This window comes from Ranitomeya variabilis, chromosome 1 (assembly GCF_051348905.1).
Source record: "Ranitomeya variabilis isolate aRanVar5 chromosome 1, aRanVar5.hap1, whole genome shotgun sequence".
Taxonomy (NCBI): Eukaryota; Metazoa; Chordata; class Amphibia; order Anura; family Dendrobatidae; genus Ranitomeya; species Ranitomeya variabilis.
Genome location: NC_135232.1, coordinates 110,086,693 through 110,102,693, shown reverse-complemented (window position 1 = coordinate 110,102,693; position 16,001 = coordinate 110,086,693). Strand labels below are relative to the sequence as shown.

The 16,001-nt window shown below is 45.1% G+C and overlaps 1 long non-coding RNA gene across 1 annotated transcript in view; it reads left to right on the top strand.

Moving 5' to 3' along the window:
- The window catches only part of LOC143793760 (uncharacterized), a 71,730-nt gene extending 57,002 nt beyond the window's left edge, over positions 1–14,728 (top strand). Inside the window, exon 5 of the long non-coding RNA XR_013220245.1 lies at positions 14,528–14,728. This is a non-coding gene — a long non-coding RNA (uncharacterized LOC143793760). The remainder of the gene's footprint in view (positions 1–14,527) is intronic.
- Positions 14,729–16,001: the final 1,273 nt, after the last annotated feature.

Genomic DNA, 16,001 nt, shown 5'->3' with positions numbered 1-16,001 from the left:
ATTTAGACTTTTCAGATTCTGACCTCTGCTTAAGCTAGTTGAACATTTTTGACAGATGACTTTGCGCTGATCAGTTGGATGTTGTTTAAAAAAATGCCAGACTGCACTCTTCCTAGACTCGGATCCCTTTTCAGGGATTGCAGACTGAGCTTTAACCGGATGGCCACGCTGTCCTCCAACAGGTTTTGGCTTTGACACGCGTTTTGGGCCAGATACGGGCCTGGCAGATGGAACCTGTTGCGATGTTGATGCCTGCTGCGGCCCCTCCTCCACCTCCGCTTCTGAACTACTGCCGCCTGCACCCTGTTCCCCCAATGGCTGCCAATCGGGGTCAATAACTGGGTCATCTATTACCTCCTCTTCGAGCTCGTGTGCAACTTCGTCTGTGTCACTGTGTCGGTCGGTGGTATAGCGTTCGTGGCGGGGCAACATAGTCTCATCAGGGTCTGATTGTGGATCTGTACCCTGAGAGGGCAATGTGGTGGTCTGAGTCAAAGGAGCAGCATAGTACTCTGGCTGTGGCTGTGCATCAGTGCACTCCATGTCAGAATATACTTGTAATGGGCATGGCCTGTTAAATGTTTCACTTTCTAAGCCAGGGACGGTATGTGTAAAGAGCTCCATGGAGTGACCCGTTGTGTCGCCTGCTGCATCCTTCTCTCTTGTTGTAGTTTTTGCTGAGGAGGACAAGGAAGCGACTTGTCCCTGACCGTGAACATCCACAAGCGACGCGCTGCTTTTACATTTACCAGTTTCGGAAGAGGAGGCAAAAGAGCTAGAGGCTGAGTCTGCAATGTAAGCCAAAACTTGCTGTTGCTGCTCCGCCTTTAAAAGCGGTTTTCCTACTCCCAGAAAAGAGAGCGTTCGAGGCCTTGTGTAGCCTGACGACGAAACTGGCTCCACAGCTCCAGACTTAGGTGGAATATTTTTATCCCCACGACCACCTGATGCTCCACTACCACTACCATCATTACCAGCTGACAATGAACGCCCACGACGACCTCTTGCACCAGACTTCCTCATTGTTTTAAAATCTTAACCAAAGTAACTTTATTTGTTGCTGTCAAACAACTTACACGGTGAGCTATAACTTCAGTATGATTTCAATATCCCTTAACAGGTTGGTGAGACCACAAGGAAAATCAGGCACAATGTTACACACTCTGTTTTCTGTGGCACAAAATCACAGAGATGACACACACGCAGGACTGTCACTCAAGCACTAATGTCAATATTAATCTCCCACCTAATTTATTTTTATTTTTTTCTCAGGGAGACTTTAGAAACCAAATAATATTAAAAAAACCAAAAAAAAAAAAATAGCCTTTCTATGGCCCACTGAATGAGAGAGAGAGGTGGCACACCCAGGAGTCAAGACTGGCACACAAGCTGAAAGGGCAATATTACTCTCCCACTGTTTTTTTATGTATTTTTTGTTTTTTAAGGGAGACTTTAGAAACCCAATAATATTTAAAAAAACAAAAAAAAAAGGCTTTCTATGGCCCACAATTAGAGAGAGAGAGGTGGCACACCCAGGAGTCAAGACTGGCGCACAAGCTGAAAGGGCAATATTACTCTCCCACTGTTTTTTTAAGTTTTTTTTTTTTTTCAGGGAGACTTTAGAAACCAAATAATATTAAAAAAACCAAAAAAATAAATAGCCTTTCTATGGCCCACTGAATGAGAGAGAGAGGTGGCACACCCAGGAGTCAAGACTGGCACACAAGCTGAAAGGGCAATATTACTCTCCCACTGTTTTTTTATGTATTTTTTGTTTTTTAAGGGAGACTTTAGAAACCCAATAATATTTAAAAAAACAAAAAAAAAAAGGCTTTCTATGGCCCACAATTAGAGAGAGAGAGGTGGCACACCCAGGAGTCAAGACTGGTGCACAAGCTGAAAGGGCAATATTACTCTCCCACTGTTTTTTTAAGTTTTTTTTTTTTTTATTTTCAGGGAGACTTTAGAAACCAAATAATATTAAAAAAAACAAAAAAATAAATAGCCTTTCTATGGCCCACTGAATGAGAGAGAGAGATGTGGCACACACAGGAGTCAAGACTGGCACACAAGCTGAAAGGGCAATATTACTCTCCCACTGTTTTTTTATGTATTTTTTGTTTTTTAAGGGAGACTTTAGAAACCCAATAATATTTAAAAAAACAAAAAAAAAAAGGCTTTCTATGGCCCACAATTAGAGAGAGAGAGGTGGCACACCCAGGAGTCAAGACTGGCGCACAAGCTGAAAGGGCAATATTACTCTCCCACTGTTTTTTTAAGTTTTTTTTTTTTTTTCAGGGAGACTTTAGAAACCAAATAATATTAAAAAAACCAAAAAAATAAATAGCCTTTCTATGGCCCACTGAATGAGAGAGAGAGGTGGCACACCCAGGAGTCAAGACTGGCACACAAGCTGAAAGGGCAATATTACTCTCCCACTGTTTTTTTATGTATTTTTTGTTTTTTAAGGGAGACTTTAGAAACCCAATAATATTTAAAAAAACAAAAAAAAAAAGGCTTTCTATGGCCCACAATTAGAGAGAGAGAGGTGGCACACCCAGGAGTCAAGACTGGCGCACAAGCTGAAAGGGCAATATTACTCTCCCACTGTTTTTTTAAGTTTTTTTTTTTTATTTTCAGGGAGACTTTAGAAACCAAATAATATTAAAAAAACCAAAAAAATAAATAGCCTTTCTATGGCCCACTGAATGAGAGAGAGAGGTGGCACACCCAGGAGTCAAGACTGGCACACAAGCTGAAAGGGCAATATTACTCTCCCACTGTTTTTTTATGTATTTTTTGTTTTTTAAGGGAGACTTTAGAAACCCAATAATATTAAAAAAACCAAAAAAATAAATAGCCTTTCTATGGCCCACTGAATGAGAGAGAGAGAGGTGGCACACCCAGGAGTCAAGACTGGCACACAAGCTGAAAGGGCAATATTACTCTCCCACTGTTTTTTTATGTATTTTTTGTTTTTTAAGGGAGACTTTAGAAACCAAATAATATTTAAAAAAAAAAAAAAAAAAAAAAGGCCTTCTATGGCCCACTGAATGAGAGAGAGAGGTGGCACACCCAGGAGTCAAGACTGGCGCACAAGCTGAAAGGGCAATATTACTCTCCCACTGTTTTTTTAAGTTTTTTTTTAATTATTTTCAGGGAGACTTTAGAAACCAAATAATATTAAAAAAACCAAAAAAATAAATAGCCTTTCTATGGCCCACTGAATGAGAGAGAGAGGTGGCACACCCAGGAGTCAAGACTGGCACACAAGCTGAAAGGGCAATATTACTCTCCCACTGTTTTTTTATGTATTTTTTGTTTTTTAAGGGAGACTTTAGAAACCCAATAATATTTAAAAAAAAAAAAAAAAAAAGGCTTTCTATGGCCCACAATTAGAGAGAGAGGTGGCACACCCAGGAGTCAAGACTGGCACACAAGCTGAAAGGGCAATATTACTCTCCCACTGTTTTTTTATTTATTTTTTTTTTTTTCAGGGAGACTTTAGAAACCAAATAATAAGAAAAAAAATAAATAAATAAATAGGCTTTCTATAGCCCACTGAATAAGAGATAGCACACACAGCAGTGGCACACAAGCCCTGACTGAGGCCAATATTTTTCTACCACTGATTGATGTAGTGTTTTTGTGTTGAGGTAGAATTTAGAACACAAATCACGGAAAAAATAAATAGGCTTTCTATGGCCCACTCAGTGAGAGATGGCACACACAGGGATGGCACTGTAGCAGAAATGCCAATCTTAATCTCCCACAAAAAAAAAAACAGGGACTGTCCTACAATTACTATCTCCCTGCAGTAATCTAAGCCAGGTATGGCAGGCAGCAATAGGAGTGGACTGATGCACAAATTAAATAAAAAGTGTGGACAAACAAAAAAGATAGCTGTGCAGAAAGGAACAAGAGGATATGTGCTTTGAAAAAAGCAGTTGGTTTCCACAGTGGCGTACACACAGCAATACAGCTATCACGGAGCCTTCTAGGGCAGCCCAATGAGCTACAGCGCTGAGGAAAAAAAAAAAAAAATAGCTTCCACTGTTCCTGCACACCGAAGGTGGTGTTGGACAGTGGAAATCGCTACAGCACAAGCGGTTTGGTGGTTAGTGGACCCTGCCTAACGCTCTCCCTGCTTCTGACGAAGCGGCAGCAACCTCTCCCTAAGCTCAGATCAGCAGCAGTAAGATGGCGGTCGGCGGGAACGCCCCTTTATAGCTCCTGTGACGCCGCAGACAGCAAGCCAATCACTGCAATGCCCTTCTCTAAGATGGTGGGGACCAGGATCTATGTCATCACGCTGCCCACACTCTGCGTTCACCTTCATTGGCTGAGAAATGGCGCTTTTCGCGTCATTGAAACGCGACTTTGGCGCGAAAGTCGCGTACCGCATGGCCGACAAGCACAGGGGTCGGATCGGGTTTCATGAGACGCCGACTTAGCCAAAAGTCGGCGACTTTTGAAAATGATCGACCCGTTTCGCTCAACCCTACTTGTCACTCATCCACCTGTTTTTAATCAATGTTTAAGCTAGAATTGCTAGTCCGAGCCCTGTCCCATGCATCCATGCTGTGAAATTATAACATTTGTACTCCAAGTCAATTGATGCCACTGGTCTCTGCCACTATTTTGAGCTGTGTTGTTAAAGGAATAAGATGCTGCCTTTCTGTGTACATAGTGATTCAAGTATATTGTGCTAAGTGCTGCTCATATAAGAGGGCGGTGGCCCACTCTTGCACAGGGGCCCACCGGAGGATTCTCCCGTTCTCCTGTGGGCCGGTCCAAGCCTGCCGATACATTCAGGAACATGGATTGCTGCAGTGAAATGTGTCTAGCAGAAGACGAAGATCACTTCCAGTGTCACGTCATGTAATGCAATCCACATTTGTAAAGGTGTGTAGTGTATCTTTTTGGTTCAGATCTCTCCATCCTAAAGGGGGTGGCAACAGAATATTCTGGGCCTCTTGCAAGTGACTCTCCCTGTAGTATTGTTATAAGATCCCACACTCCTAAATTATCAAACCTTGTCTCAGACCCTCATATTATCAGACCTCTAAATATCAAACTTATCAGACAGTGGACCCCTAAATTATCAGTCTCCTAAATGTTAGACCTCATACTCATTAATATTAAACCCCAAGCTAGAAAAATAAATTATCAGCCCTAATATTTTACCTAATTATTTATTAGACCTTTTATTAGATCCATTAATATATCATCCACAGACCAGAGCTATGATCTTAAGGTTATTCTATCAGTATGTAAGGGAAGGGGGCACTCCAGACCGAAATATCACTGTGCCAGTTATAGTATGTGGAGCGCCCCCAGACGCAGGGCCGCGGGGTACTCAATACCGGGCTTCTCTGTCTCAGTTCTGGGGTTGTCACGGTGGCTAGACCCGGTCCGTGACCCTGCTAAGGGGCGTCCAATGAAAGTTGTAAATGGTGGTGCGTGGTGCAGGTCGCGATGAATAACGAGGACACAGGGTTGCAGTCTCTTTACCTCTTTACTGAAGGCTTCAAGGTCCTCAATCCAAAGTACGATTAACAGGGCTGTCTGAGACCGGCCGGTCCAATGGAACCTCCAGAGTTCCCTTTTCAGGTGGAAATCTGTGCCTACCTTCTAGCGCCTGTGTGTTGTAGTACTTCCCTGCTGAGCACCATGGGATAGTCCTCACAACTGTTGTGTCTGTTTCTGATGTTCTTCTCCCACAACTTATGTCTATTCTGATGTTCTTCTCCGTCCCCCAGATGATATGGATAGGACGCACCCGTATGACGGGTAGGCCTGGAGTTCTTCCGGGACCCTAGTGACTCCCCTCTCCCACAGTTGCCCCCTATGTCTGCTTAGGTGATTTAGGTGAGACAGCCAACCTATAATTAACTGTCCTGCCTTTAGTTTGAAGTAATGCTTGGAGCCCATATTTCCTCGGCTTTCCGGCCACCGGCTACGCGCCTCAGTAGGATGTTGCCTCGGTCTTTCAGCACGACTCCTACTGGTGTTATCTCCTTTTTGCTTTGATCTCGTTTCTCACTCTCCACAATAAACCTCGCTTCTTGTCCTTTCTTGAGATACCGCCGCGATGTAGTGCAGGCGCGGTTCCTTAACGTTCTTTCCTGTTCGCTAGGCCTCTGTCAGGATCCCACCCCTGACAGGGACCCCCCTGAATCTTCCCCTGCAACACCCTCTGCCACAGGATGTTGCCTGGTTCCAACCCAGTCAGCTTCTAACTAACTTTCTATCCAACCCCCAGTTTTACCAGATTGTGAGGAGTGGCCTAATACATAGTGCCCTTAGCTCCCCCTGGAGGCCAGACTATGAAGTGTATTGGTGTCTGTGATACCTGGTCAGGTGAACTCCTTCAGTGCCATCAGACGTACCATCACTCCCCTTAGCGGCGGAGCATCAGTACTGCAACGACCAGGACTCTGGGGCGCTGCACTCCCCCCCCCCCCCCCCGGTTAAATCCAGTACTCCCAGACTGGGAAGAAAACAACAATACATATCAGCAAAAGACATGCAAATTTTGAAATGCAATAAACAAGTAATAAGTGGAAATAACAGTGCTTCCCTTTATGGGAGGTGAGGACTCTTGAACGTTACAAACATGGTTAAATATCTTAAATAACACACTATAAATAACTTCTATTACCCAACCGGGTATTCTACTGAGTGCAAATGTTGAACAATAATTTAACTTTGCCTCTATGGACGTGTAAGCTGAATCCACTAAAGGCCTATGTCAAAACTCCTAAATTATAAATTAACTTTTCTTCATTTTTTCTCTTCTAAGTGCAATATTTTCTTTTTATTCTCTGATTTGTCTTATGCAGGACTGCCTGTCTATCTGCCCAGGCCTACTGCCCCTTTCTTAGTACAGGATCACTGAGCCATCTCTTTATGGCTCCTAGGAGGACTCACCCACTAACCCCTACGGGTTCACTTTCCTGTCCTCATTCTCTAGCACATTATTAAACATTTTCTATAATTAACTAATTAGCTACATATAACTTTTCTATGTAAAACATTATTTCTATTTACTCTGCTTTAAGGCAACATTATATATTGAATAAAACTAGTAAAGATTCCCTTTAAGAGGGAACCAAGTCTCTTTGAGGTAGTGCAACTACTCATGTTGCAAGTCCGTGTAAGGCAGGAACTCCGATGCTGTTTCCAGGAACAGTTTCTTCGCAAAGAGTCCTCTTTCTTGTAAAACCAGTAGAGGGCACCCTTAAAAGGGTGCGAACTATTTACAGAGCAGTTTGTGAACCATTCACCGTCCATGATTCGGTAGTCTTTAAAACAGTGGTAAACAAAACAAAAAGGCAAAATAGGGATCCCTGGTCAACTAAGGGATCCCTTTAAGAGATAACCCTGGTCGGGTTATAGCAGCAGAAAAACACAAAAAGACGAACAGTTAACTATTTCCATACACAGAGCTTTAGGGCTTCATCCTTACTGGTCAGGGGGTGGCCTCCTCCTAGGCCTTACCTGGCAAGTGGCCCTCTGTGGTTTGGGAAAGCCCAATCCCCAACCAGGCAACAGTGGAGCCCCCTCCTGAGCTACCCGTCTCGGCCGAGAACGGGCGCGACCCACAGGCACACGGTGGGTCGGGACATTCTTGTGGTCTGCAGCGGTGGATCCTGCTACTTGTTCCGCAGTGGATTCGACCTCCAGAGTCCCAGCAGCAACCTGGAGAGTGGAGCACCGCTGAACGCCCCGGGCCATCCAACCGGCCTCCCTCCGCCACCGGGTATAGGTCACGGCGTCTCCGGGTTCCAAATCGCGGTCCTCATCGTACTTCCCACCGCAAGGCTCCACTTCCCTCCGGTCAACGCGGACCTGCAGTGGTTCTCCAATCTCTTGGATAACTCCCCTTCCTTCCCGGGAGTTGAAGAAAACCACCACACCCCAGTGCGACGGTGGGACCTCGGTAGCACCTGTCAGGTCGACCTGGGCCGCGGGTTGGGGCCTATCTCACGCGACCCCCCCAACGAACCTATCCATTACAGTAAATGGCTGCCCACTCTCCCCAGTCCCACGAGCTCGCTGCCTCGGGGTAATCCTTGACGCTGATCTCTCCTTCAAACCACATATCCAAGCCCTTTCCACTTCCTGCCGACTTCAACTCAAAAATATTTCACGAATCCGTTCATTCCTCAACCAAGAATCTGCAAAAACCCTAGACCATGCCCTCATCATCTCTCGCCTCGACTACTGCAACCTCCTGCTCTGTGGCCTCCCCTCGAACACTCTCGCACCCCTCCAATCTATTCTAAACTCTGCTGCCCGACTAATCCACCTGTCCCCCCGCTATTCTCCGGCCTCTCCCCTCTGTCAATCCCTTCACTGGCTCCCCATTGCCCAGAGACTCCAGTACAAAACCCTAACGATGACATACAAAGCCATCCACAACCTGTCTCCTCCATACATCTGTGACCTCGTCTCCCGGTACTTACCTACACGCAACCTCCGATCCTCACAAGATCTCCTTCTCTACTCCCCTCTTATCTCCTCTTCCCACAATCGTATACAAGATTTCTCTCGCGTATCACCCCTACTCTGGAACCTTCTACCACAACACATCAGACTCTCGCCTACCATCAGAATCTTCAAAAAGAATCTGAAGACCCACCTCTTCCGACAAGCCTACAACCTGCAGTAACCACCGATCAACCAACCGCTGCACGATCAGCTCTATCCTCACCTACTGTATTCTCACCCATCCCTTGTAGATTGTGAGCCTTCGCGGGCAGGGTCCTCACTCCTCCTGTACCAGTTATGACTTGTATTGTTTAAGATTATTGTACTTGTTTTTATTATGTATACCCCTCCTCACTTGTAAAGCGCCATGGAACAAATGGCGCTATAACAATAAATAATAATAATAATAATAATAATATTCCTCCATGCTGTCATCAAGCGCTGCAGGTGATCCGCCGCCGGCAGTATTCTCAGGCCCTGCGTCTGCGGCTCAGGCTCTGCCGTGGTCGGGATGGATAGGGTGGGGGACACTGGAGACAGGCAGATCTCCGCAGGCTGGCCCAACTGGGAGATCACACGGTCGTCGGTCTCCCGGCGGTGTGCTAACAGCCGGGCCTCAGCTGCAGCCACCCACTCCACAGATGGCGACCAGTTGAGTCCTCCCAGCGGTGACTCTGTGAGGGCCAGTCCCTGCAGCGATGGCAAGTCCGGGACTGTTACGGGTGATGCAGCATCATGCTGGGTCGGGTCATCCCCATGCGGTGCTTCTGACGTCGCCATCTTTGCCTCCTCGGTGTCTCCTTCCCGCGCTCTCTTTCGGGGGCGGTCCCGTCTCCATTGTCCGCACCCTCCATAGAGGATGAGGAGGTGGACCTCAGCAGCTGACGGACACATCCTCAGGATGCAGCAATACTTAGACTGGGCGGCCATGATTTCTCGCGCTCTTCAGCTCGGTTACGCCCAACTCCACGCCCTTCTTCTTCTCCTGCGCTCCTCTTGGCGCTGTAATGGCGGCGGCTTTGGCGGGAACTTTTGGCTCTGACGGCAATGCATGGTCTTTGCAATAAATCACAGTTTAAGCACAGTTCAATCACAGTTCCAAGGCACACATGACCTGCTTCTTCAGGCTTAAGTACATCCTGTTCGTGACGCCAAGTTTGGAGCGCCCCCAGATGCAGGGCCGCGGGGTACTCGATACCGGGCTTCTCTGTCTCAGTTCTGGGGTTGTCACGGTGGCTAGACCTGGTCCGTGACCCTGCTAAGGGGCATCCAATGAAAGTTGTAAGTGGTGGTGCGTGGTGCAGGTCGCGATGAATAACGAGGACACAGGGTTGCAGTCTCTTTACCTCTTTACTGAAGGCTTCAAGGTCCTCAATCCAGAGTATGATTAACAGGGCTGTCTGAGACCGGCCGGTCCGATGGCACCTCCAGAGTTCCCTTTTGCAGGTGGAAATCTGTGCCTACCTTCTAGCGCCTGTGTGTTGTAGTACTTCCCTGCTGAGCACCATGGGATAGTCCTCACAACTGTTGTGTCTATTTCTGATGTTCTTCTCCCACAACTTATGTCTATTCTGATGTTCTTCTCCGTCCCCCAGATGATATGGATAGGACGCACCCGTATGATGGGTAGGCCTGGAGTTCTTCCGGGATCCTAGTGTCGCCCCTCTCCCACAGTTGCCCCCTATGTCTGCTTAGGTGATTTAGGTGAGACAGCCAACCTATAATTAACTGTCCTGCCGTTGGTTTGAAGTAATGCTGGGAGCCCAATACTTCCTCGGCGTTCCGGCCACCGGCTACGCGCCTCAGTAGGATGTTGCCTCGGTCTTACAGCACGACTCCTACTGGTGTTATCTCCTTTTTGCTTTGATCTAGTTTGTCACTCTCCACAATAATCCTCGCTTCTTGTCCTTTCTTGAGATACCGCCGCGATGTAGTGCAGGCATGGTTCCTTAACGTTCTTTCCTGTTCGCTAGGCCTCTGTCAGGATCCCACCCCTGACAGGGACCCCCCTGAATCTTCCCCTGCAACACCCTCTGCCACAGGATGTTGCCTGGTTCCAACCCAGTCAGCTTCTAACTAACTTTCTATCCAACCCCCAGTTTTACCAGATTGTGAGGAGTGGCCTAATACATAGTGCCCTTAGCTCCCCCTGGAGGCCAGACTATGAAGTGTATTGGTGTCTGTGATACCTGGTCAGGTGAACTCCTTCAGTGCCATCAGACGTACCATCGCTCCCCTTAGCGGCAGGGCATCAGTACTGCAACGACCAGGACTCTGGGGCGCTGCATATGTACTGGCGATCCACTGGCTCCCCAACAGGTAATCAAAATGTAGGAACTGTTCAACATGGCTTTATTTAACGTTATCCTATAAGAAGGTGTAAGGAGGATGATTGGGCCATGGGTACTGACAGGGCACTGGGTCCGAAACTGCAGGGGCAGCATCTATTGTTGCAGGGGGGGGAAGGAAATTGAGGATGGAGGGGACCCATGACCTGCAGAGAGGGGGCCTGGTGAGTAAGGGGAGTATAAGGGGGTTTGAGTGGGAAAAGAGAGGGGCTTCCCACCGGAGAGCAAAGTGAATGAGGACCGTTGCCGGACTATGGGGAGGGGTAGACAGCAGAGTAGAGAACTCTCAAGTATCGGCGGGCATGCAGAGAAACACACACCGAGTGGAGGGTTATGGAGGACTCCACTCTCTTGCACGGCAGCTGAATTGACTAGGGGCTCAGCGGGCAAAACCGTTGACTGCCCGCTGCGGCTAGAAGTAGGACCGTTTGTTAGGCAGGGAAGCTGCAAGACTTAGCACCGGCCTCATCCAGCAGCCACACAGCCATCAGACTCAGAAAGAAATGGACAACCGAGTCATGATTCCAAGTGCACCTGAAGAAACAGAGGAATGGAAGCAGGTGACCCAGAGAAGGAGCATCGGGAGGCAGTCATCACTCATACTGTTCAGGAACCAGTACCAGGCTCTCACGCAGGAGAACAATGAAGAAATACATCAAGATAAGACTTTGCCCACAATCAACAACCTTGTATGCCTTCAGAGTCCTCCTTTCAGAGAAAGAAAAATGTGAAGAAGAACGGAGAGTTGTGGTCATGGGGGATTCCCTTTTGAGAGGATCAGATGCCGCTATCTGCAAACCGGATATAACAACAAGAGAAATGTGCTGTCTTCCAGGTGCAAAAATTAAAAATGTGTCTGACAAGATATCAGCACTCTTCAGACCTATAGATGACTACCCATTCCTGCTAATGTTGCACATAGCACCACAAGAAACAACCTGGAAACCATCTGCAGTGACTTTGAAAACTTGGGTAAGAAAGTGAAAGAACTGGGAGCACAGGTGGTCTTGTCTTTCATCCTCCCAGTGGATGACCATGGAACAAGGAGGTGGAATAAGATTCTGCACGTGAACAACTGGCTATGCCAGCAAGGATTTGGATTTTTGGATCACAGCGTGAATTAGGCTGGGTTCACATTGCGTTAATGGTGTCCGTTAGACGGACTATGTTACACCGCGGCATAAAAGCGGTGTAACGTAGTCTGTTACGGCCGCCATTAACTGCAATGTCGGATGCATCGCTAGCGCATGCCCACAAAGGGCATGTGCTAGGGATGTGCCGTCATTGAGTGACGGACCCTGAGACACGGGCTGCAGCGTTTCCGGGTCCGTCACTGCTAGCGCAGATAGAGCTAGCAGATATTCTATCTGCGCTAGCGCGATGTAAACATCGGCACTTGCGTTAACAGCAGCCTGTTGGATGATGTTGTGCTGAATGGGCTGCTGCTAATGCAGTGTGAACCCAGCCTTACCTATACGATGGGCTGCTTGCTAGAGATGGGTGCAGCTTACAAAGGCTGGAAAACATGTATTTGGAAGTCGCCTTGCTGCACTCATCAGGAAAGCTTTAAACTAGTACAAGAGAAGTAAAAGGCCAGAAAAAAACATACACCTGACAAATACTATTGTGAACTCTCCTATTAGAAGTGGAAAGGAAGAACAAAGACAAAAAAATCTAAATAATAAAAATATTGGAAAGAGAAACCAATCACAAACTAAAATGTTTCTATACAAATGCACAAAGCATAGGAAGCAAACAAGGAGAATTGGAACTACTAATGCAGGAAAAGAAATATGATGTCATTGGAATCACTGAAACTTGGTTGGACGATATACATGAGTGGAATACAAGGCTAGAAAGATACAACTTATTTGCAAGAAACAGACTTTATAAACGAGGAGGAGGTGTCGCATTGTATGTTAAAAAAGCGTATATCTGCACAGACATTGAAGCTTCAGAGACTGGGAGTTCTGTGGAAAATGTTTGGGTAAGAATATAAAGAGAGAACAACAAAAAGGACACCATTGTAGGCATTTACTACAGGCCGCCTGTGCAAGCTGAAGATATGGATGAACTCTTTATGCATCAAATGACCAAGTTCTCCAAAAAATATGACAGTGGTCATGGGAGATTTCAACTATCCAGACATTTGTTGGGAATCTCTCTCAGGCAAAACTAACAGGTCAAGCAAATTCTTATCCTCTCTTGCTGACAACTTTATCTTTCAAAAGGTAGGTGAGAAAACAAGGGGATCTGCTACATACCTGCTAATCCTTATAAACAGGGAGGAAATGGTTGAGGAGGTAAGAGTGGCTGGGACCCTAGGAAGTAGCGACCATGCTATTTTAGAATTTTGGATAGCTAGAGGAGGAAGACCTGTGAAGAGTCAGACTTCAAGGTTAGATTTCAGAAAGGCAGATTTTAAGGGACTCAGAAAGAGAATTGGAGGGATCCAATGGCTGCATATCCTTAAGGACAAAAATGTCCAGGAAGGATGGGAAATCTTGAAAAATGAGATTCTCAAAGCACAATCGTTAACAATTCTGACAAGAGGGAAGAATAGGAAGTATTTAAGGAAACCAGGATGGATGAACACAGAACTTAAACACATGCTAAAAAGGAAGAAATAAACGTTCATCAAATGGAAAGATGGAGGCATATCTAAAGAAGAATATAATGCTGTCTGCTGAACCTGCAGGGCACATATCAGATTAACTAAAGCTGACAATGAATTAAAGCTTGCAAGAGATGTCAAAAGCAATAAAAAAGGATTTGGGGGATATGTCAAAAGTAAAAGAAAAGTCAAAGATGCTATATGATTTTTACAGAATGAAAATGATGAACTGGTAAGAAAGGATGCTGAGAAGGCCGAACTTTTAAATTCCTATTTTGCATCTGTTTTCTCTCAGAAAGGAAATGTAACATCAACTGATATTCACTGTCCTATTAAAGGAATAGAAGAATCCAGGATAACTATAAACATAAAGATAGTGAGGAAACACTTATTTAACATAAATGAATTCAAGTCTCCAGGTCCAGATGAATTGCACACCAGAGTACTGAAGGAGATAGCATAAGAAACGTTTGAACCACTCTCCATAATCTTTGAATATTCTTGGAGAATAAGAGAAGTCCCAGAAGACTGGAGAAGAGCAAATGTTGTTTCTATCTTCAAAAAGGGGAAGAAGGTGGACTCAGGTAACTATAGGCCGGTGAGTCTGACCTCTATACCAGGAAAGAGTTGGCATTGGTTTGTAACTAATAAGTCATGTCAGACTAACTTAATTTCCTTCTATGACAGAATCACTGACTGGGTAGATCAGGGAAATGCTGTAGATATAGTATATCTTGACTTCAGCAAAATGTATTGGAGGTGTGTGGATATCTTCTGTGCTGCCACAACAATATAATTTCAAGACTTGATGAGGTAGTAATGGTGGTTTATTCAACACTTTCAGGGTCTCAATGAACCCTTCTTGAAGAAATGCCACACAAGAACTAAAGAAACAGTATGCTTACACTCCTTAAGTACATGGTAGATTTCAAAAAACTGCGCCCATATACATGTGACACCTGATAGCAAAGTTCAAAAATAACAGACAATACATATAAGTTTAACTGTATTGAATTTGACCAATCATTGAAAATATCATTCCTTATTAATAATTGCATATCTATTACAGACAAATAATCAGAAAAATAAAAAGAAAGAAAAAGAGAAAAAAAGAAGAAAAAAGGATTCCTGACAGAAAAAAAGTATGAAGATCTGGCGAGAATCCTACAAGCAAGGGATTCATGCACCATATCTACCTCCATTGTATTTGTACCAACCAGGCAATCAATTAAATATATATAGAAATGAACACTACCATCAGAAATGTATATATATATACCGTATATGTATATATATATAAATATAAAAGAAAAGTCTTTATTAATATTTCTTAGTAACCAATTTACTGTAAATGTTTAAAAATTAATTAATAAAGCATTTGACAAAGTACCTTACACAAACCTTATTGAAAAAATGACTAAGTATGGATTGGACAGGGCAACTGTTAGGTGGATTCATAACTGACTTAGTGATCGGACCCAAAGAGTGGTCGTAAATGGCTGCACATCCAGTTGGAAGAATGTCTCAAGTGGGGTACCACAGGGCTCTGTCCTGGGCCCTGTATTGTTCAACATCTTTATCAATGATTTAGATGAAGGAATTGAGGGTAAACTGATTACATTTGGTGATGACACAAAGCTAGGAGGGATAGCTAATATTAAAGAAGAGAAAGATGATGCAAAGTACTACATTTGGGCAATAAAAGTGAAAAAAGCATATACAGAAAGGGAGGAATAGGGCTAAGCAACAGCACACGTGAAAAAGACTTGGGTATACTAATAGATCACAGACTGAACATGAGTCAACAGTGTGATGCAGCAGCAAAAAAGGCAAATGCAATTCTGGGATGTATTAACAGAAGCATACAGTCTAGATCATGTGAAGTCATTATTGCCCTCTACTCCTCTTTGGTCAGACCTCATCTGGAATACTGTGTCCAGTTTCGGGCACCACATTTTAAAAAACACGTCAACAAACTTGAGCAAGTTCAGAGAAGAGCGACCAGAATGGTGACCGGTCTGCAAACCGTGTCCTATGAGGAACGGTTACAGGATTTGGGAATGTTTAGCTTGCAAAAAAGAAGACTGAGAGGAGACTTAATAGCTGTCTACAAATATCTCAAGGGCTGTCACATTGTAGAAGGATCATCTTTATTCTCATTTGCACAATAAAGACTAGAAGCAATGAGATGAAACTGAATGGGAGGAGACACAGGTCAGATATTAGAAAAAAATTTCTGACAGTTAGGCTACTTTCACACTTCCGTTGGTACGGGGCCGTCACAAACCGTCGGCCCGACGTACCGACGGACATTGTGCTAAATTTAGCACAACGTGGGCAGCGGATGCAGTTTTACAACGCATCCGCTGCCCAGTGTGTTGAGCGGGGAGGTGGGGGTGGAGTTCCGGCTACGCATGCACGGTCGGAAAAAGCGGAACCGACGGACAAAAAAACGTTACATTGAACTTTTTTTGTGCATCGTGGCCGCCAAAACACGATGCATCTGTTGCACGACGGATGCGACGTGTGGCCATACGTCGCAA